The sequence below is a fragment of the Myotis daubentonii genome, chromosome 2 (genome assembly GCF_963259705.1).
Source record: "Myotis daubentonii chromosome 2, mMyoDau2.1, whole genome shotgun sequence".
NCBI lineage: Eukaryota > Metazoa > Chordata > Mammalia > Chiroptera > Vespertilionidae > Myotis > Myotis daubentonii.
The window spans coordinates 140,093,050-140,099,475 of NC_081841.1; the positions used below are offsets into that span (position 1 = coordinate 140,093,050).

The 6,426-nt window shown below is 40.2% G+C and overlaps 1 pseudogene; it reads left to right on the top strand.

The window, feature by feature from the left end:
• The first annotated feature begins 4,531 nt into the window (after positions 1 to 4,531).
• On the top strand, positions 4,532 to 5,419 carry LOC132226349 (cleavage and polyadenylation specificity factor subunit 1-like; annotated as a pseudogene).
• Positions 5,420 to 6,426: the final 1,007 nt, after the last annotated feature.

Sequence of the window (6,426 nt, forward strand, 5' to 3'; positions counted from 1 at the left end):
AAAAAAAAAAAAAAAAAAAAAAAAAAAATTCCATTTACCATTGCACAAAAAAAAAAAAAAGTTAAGATACCTAGGAATAAACTTAACTAATGAGGTAAAAGAACTGTACCCGGAAAACTAAATGACATTGAAAAAAGAGATAGAGGAAGATATAAACAAATGGAAGAATATACCGTGTTCATGGACTGGTAGAATCAACATCATTAAAATGTTCATACTACCCAAAGCAATTTATAGATTCAATGCAATCCCCATTAAAACACCAATGGCATATTTCACAGACCTAGAACAAACTCTCCAAAAATTCATCTTGAATAAAAAACAAACAAACAGCCACAGCAATCCTGAGAAAGAAGAACAAAGTTTGAGGGATCACAATACCAGATGTCAAGCTATATTACAAATTCACTGTTCTCAATACTGCCTGGTACTGGCACAAGAACAGACATATAGACCAATGGAACAGAACAGAAAACCCAGAAATCGGCCCAGCCCATTATGCTCAATTAATATTTGACAAAGGAGGCAAGAGCATACAATGGAGTCAAGAGAGTCTCTTCAATAAATGGTGTTGAGAAAATTGGACAGATACATACAAAAAATGAAACTAGACCACCAACTTACAACATACACAAAAATAAACTCAAAATGGATAAAGGACTTAAATGTAAGATAGGACACCATAAAAATCTTAGAAGAATCCATAGGCAGCAAAATATCAGACATATGTCACAGTAATATCTTTACTGATACAGCTCCTAAGGCAATGGAAACTAAGGAGAAAATAAACAAATGGGACTACATCAAAATAATAAGCTTCTGTACAGCAAAAGAAACCATCAACAAACAACAAGAAAGCACACCGCATGGGAGAACACATTTGCCAATGTTATATCTGATAAGGATCTAATCTCCAAAATGTATAGGGAACTCATATATCTTAACAAAGAGAAGGTAAACAATCCAATCAAAAATGGGCAAAAGACCTACCAGTAAATAGACACTTTTTGAAAGTGGACATACAGAAGGCCAAGGGACATATGAAAACATGCCCAAAGTCACTTATCATCTGAGAAATGCAAATCAAAAGGACAATGAGGTACCATCTCACACCTGTCAGAATGATTACCATCAACAAATCAACAAACGACAAGTGCTGGAGAGGATGTGGAGAAAAAGGAACTTTCTTGCACTGCTGGTGGGAACGCAGACTGGTGTAGCCACTGTGGAAGACAGTATGGAGTTTCCTTAAAAATTTAAAAATGGAACTTCCATTTGACCCAGTAATCCCACTCCAGGAATACATCCCAAGAAATCAGAAATACCAATCAGAAAGGATATATGCACCCCTATGTTCATAGCAGCATAATTTATAATAGCTAAAATTTGAAAACAGTCTAAGTGCCCATCAGCAGATGAGTGGATTAAAAAACTGTGGTACATCTACACAATGGAACACTATGCTGCTGTAAAAAGAAAGAATCCCTACCATTTGCAACAGCATGGATGGAACTGGAGAGCATTATGCTAAGCAAAATAAGCCAATCAGAGAAAGATAAATATCACATGATCTCACTCATTTGTGGAATATAATGAACAACATAAACTGATGAACAAAAATAGATCCAGAGTCAAAGAAGCATTGAACAGACCATCAAACCTCAGAGGGAAGGCAGGGGAGGGTCCAGGTGGGGTGGTAAGGGATCAACCAAAGGACTTGAATGCATGCATATAAGCATAACCAATGGACATGGACACTGGGGGGTGGGCGTATGTACTGTTGGGTGGGGGTGGCCAGGGTAGGGTTAATAGGGGAAAAAGGAGACTAAATTAAATCCATTAAAAAAAAAAGTAAAGGTGCACAGGGTTGGCAGTTATGTAGAGATGTTTCCTGGAGACCATGGGATGGCAGCTCACCCACAGGTGGTGTGTCCTTGGGGAATTCTCCGTGGTTTGGGGGTTAGCTGTGCCCTTCAGTGTTGTAAATATGAAGTTATTAGTGCTTCACAAATGACAGGTGTTGGGATGTTAATTAGTGTTATCAAAACTCAACAACCCTGAAGATTAAAATCAGATAATTGGAAGAACAGTGGTGAAGAATACACATTCTAGATCAGCGGTTCTCAACCTGTGGGTCGAGACCCCTTTGGGGGTCGAATGACCCTTTCCCAGGGGTCGCCTAAGACCATAGGAAAACACATATATAATTATATATTGTTTTTGTGATTAATCACTATGCTTTAATTATGTTCAATTTCTAACAATGAAATTGGGGGTCACCACAACATGAGGAACAGTATTAAAGGGTCGCGGCATTAGGAAAGTTGAGAGCCACTGTTCTAGATGTATGTTTCCTATGCTCATATCCTGGCATCTCTACTTTCTAGTTGCATGACTCCAGATAAGTTACTTAGCTCTCAGTCCAGAGGACTGAATAAGATAGATGTAAATTGCTTAGAATGTTGTTTGGTGTGTAGCAAGCAATGACTAATGGTTAGCTATTATAATTTACATTGATAAACGTAATGTCAAGTGGACTGTATATTCAAATTGGCTTGATGAGCTCATCTCACATTGTAGACAAGCTACATAGGAAGCCAAATTATCAACAACTGCTTGGTGGTCATGGCACTGTAAGGAGTTACTTCTGTCTGAATGCTTTTAGCTATTTAACTAGTCTATGAGAACATGGTGCATTCATGTCAGCACCCTCCAAATCAGGTTCATGGATAGAGCTGGCTAATAGCTTCTACTAGGCTATGGTGAGAGTTACTTTTCTGAGAGATATTCTGCTTTTTTGTGGTAAGTCTGTAAGCTTATGTTTTGACGCCCTATTTACTAATTTTAAAGTGAAGCCCTTTATTTCCATGATCACAGAGGTCATCTTCCTATTACCCCACTGTGTTCTTGCCTCACATGAATTATGCATGTATCCAGACTCAAAGCGAATCTTACAGTGAAGACTGAGAATTCTATTAGCAAATAACCTATACTTCAAACAATTGCACATGCTTGGAATACTATGCAACTGTAAAAAAGAAGGATCTCTTACCCTTTAAGACAGCATGGAAGGACCTGGAGAGTATCATGCTAAGAAAAATAAGCCAAATCAGAGAAAGACAAGTATCACATGATGTCACTCTTATGTGGAATTTAATGAACAAAATAAATTGATGAACAAAATAGATCCAGAGACATAGAAGCATGGAACAAACTAACCAGTCTGAGAGGGAAGGGGAGTGAGCTGGGTGGAAAGAGATTAACCAAAGGATTAATATGCATATTAATAGTAGTGTGGTGAAGGCCTGGGTGTGGGCAAGGAAGAGTGGAGGAGGCCAATGGGGGACGTCAGTAATACTATAAACAATGGATATACATTTAATAAAAAAAGAATTGCTAATTTTGAAGATTTGTAGAAACAAAGTCACAATTTCAGAAATGACTTCTGAAGTTTATTAAGTGCAATTAAATTTATGCAGTTGCCTGCTGAATTGCAGCCTTAAGATTTATCCAAATTATTGTGTCTGCTTTATCAAATTGGTCAAATTTCTAAAGAATGGGTGGAGTGAATTGTATACTAAAAACAGGCGAAGTTGCCCTGACTGGTTTGGCTCAGTGGATAGAGCATCGGCCTGCAGACTCAAGGGTCTCAGGTTCGATTCCGATCAAGGGCATGTACCTTGGTTGCAGGCACATATCCAGTGGGGAGTGTGCAGGAGGCAGCTGATCGATGTTTCTCTCTCATCGATGTTTCTAACTCTCTATCCCTCTCCCTTCCTCTCTGTAAAAAATCAATAAAATATATATTTAAAAAACAAAACAAAAAAAAAACAAAAAAACAGGCGAAGTAATGGTATATAAATCACACCTCAATAAAGTTATTTTTAAAATAGAGAGAAAAAGGAATTGATAAAGCTTAAAGGAAATCATGGCCACCCAACAAGGAATTGCAGAACAGTCTGAAAAACTACTCTTTTGCCATACTCGGGGCAATGTGTGTAGGCCCTTCCTAGCTTTTACATTAGATAATCTTTTTATGAAGGACCCTCATAAGTGATGTGAACCTAGACATTAGAGTTGTATTTTCATCATCTTGTTAAATAATGTTGAATGGCTACAACTAAGTTTGCTCTTTTTATGAAAAGGTAGATTGAGTGTTCTTGGACTGCCTCTGTTTACTATTAAAAGTCACTCTCCACCATGGTTGCACTTTAGCAATGAGAAATCAGGAGATTTGTTCCTGTATGGATCATTGTAGAGACAATATTAAGAAGGAAGCATAGTTCTATTCTTTATTATCTCCTTTAACATGGCAGATAGTTTGGTGCAGCATTCATTTCCTCTGAATCCTAAGATTAGCATATATGAAAATAAACTTTTAAGTAGCAATGCAGTGCAGGAAATAGACTCCTATTCAGATATTACATTATCTTTTTCACCCCACTTCTATTGCCTTTTAAAAGTCATCTTCATCAGCTTACATCCACCAGATGATCAGCATCCAGAACTTCACCTTGGTCCCTCAGATGTCATGAAGAACATCTCGCTGCTGCACTACCAGGAGGAGAGCAAGCATCAATCAGACTGTCAAAGTTCAGAGGGAAGGTAGGGGAGGTTGGGGGTAAGAGGGAGAGATCAACCAAAGGACTTGTATGCATGCATATACTAGTAAGCCTAACCAATGGACACAGACAGCAGGGGAGTGAGGGCGTGAGTGGAGGGGTGGAGGGGGCAATGGAGGGGATAAGGACACATATGTAATACCTTAATCAATAGAAAAATTTTAAAAAAAGATGCTGTGGCTTGTGTCCCAGATGCCAAGGCCCTGGAAGTGTACAGCCCAGAGTTCACGGTGGACAGCACCCAGCTGGGCTTCCTGGTGTCTGGCTTTGACCTCAGCCCGATAGTGTACACGTACCTCCCTGAGGCCAAGGAGAACTTTGGTGGCATGCGCCTGTTGCATGGGGCAGACTTCCCCGTAGGTTCCCCACCTTCTGGAGGACCTTGTGCCTGGGGAACAGGCGGGCTGCTGAAGGGCCCAGTAAGAAGTCGGTTGTGCGGGAGAACAAGCACATCACATGGTTTGCCACACTGGGTGGTGGCATCGGGCTCCTGCTGCCCATGCAGGAGAAGACCTACCAGTGGCTGCTGATATTGCAGAATGTGCTGACCACTGTGCTGCCCCACTACACTGGCCTCAACCCCTGTACTTTCTGGATGCTGTACGTGGACTCACTCACTCTGCAGAAGACCTTGGGGAGCATCCTCCACAGGGAGCTGCTCAAAGGCTACCTGTACCTGAGCACCATAGAGTGCAGCGAGTTGGTCAAGAATATCCACACCACGCCTGACCTTATCCTGGATGACCTGTTAGAGATGGACCACGTCAGTGCCCACTTCTAGACCCCTGGGTATGGCCACGGCCCGTGGCCTGCCCTCTCCCCTTTTTGTACAAAGCACAAGAAAGATTTGTTTGATTTGAGAAAAAAAATCTCCATCATTTCTACTTGGCAATGAACCTCAGCATCACACTCAAAATTAACTTAGAGCTTTCATTAAGTGCAGTCTAGACAGCATGTGTCTTTCCCAAATCCAAACAATAACTTGATTTTCCTCCAATCCAAACCTTCCTCCTAAAGAGAAAAGGTGAAAGTATGTATGGCTGCTTTCAAACCTTAGATGAGGTAAGTTCATTGTTCAATAACTTCATCAAATAAGGTCTAAATTTTATAGTGCGAATGCCAGGCTTCACAGGTCAGTGAGTGTTTGCAAATGGCACACAGGCTTCCTACATCAAATTTGTACAAAGGAATTGATTTTGGTGGTTGGAATAAGGCCATTTTAGTCTTATTGCAAGCTTTCCAGAAATAATGGCGTTATAGTAGAAGATAAATTATAAGCAGATTACTGTTTTTAAGTATTATTCAGAATGTTAACAACTAATATAATGGGCTTGTTATTTCAATTCTAAATAGCAAGTGACAACCTGATTTTTAAAGTTCTCCAGTACCTCTCAGCAGTCATGTGGATTCCAGGGAAAGCTGTGCTGTCTAGCTGACAGAAACATAATGTTTTATTTTTAACCTTTGTTTTCTTCCTTTTGGGTCTTCTGTGCCTGTTATTGACAGGGCAGCCCAACCAAAGAGGCAGACAGGGCGATTGATGTCTGGCAGGTTGCACCACTGGGAGGTGGGGAGAAAGGTATTTCCAAAATGGGGGTTCTTGGTGTGTTTTACGTTTGTGTGAGAGATTAATTGGCAGAAAGATTGTAATGTATGTAATGCATCCTACTCGAACTCCTATGATACATCATGGGCCCTTGTCACCTTTTACCTGTGGATCACCTCAGGTAAATGGGATATTTTCATACATTTTTAGCTTACCCATTCTAGGAGATCTTCAGGGCTTTGTGCAGCACATATAGGC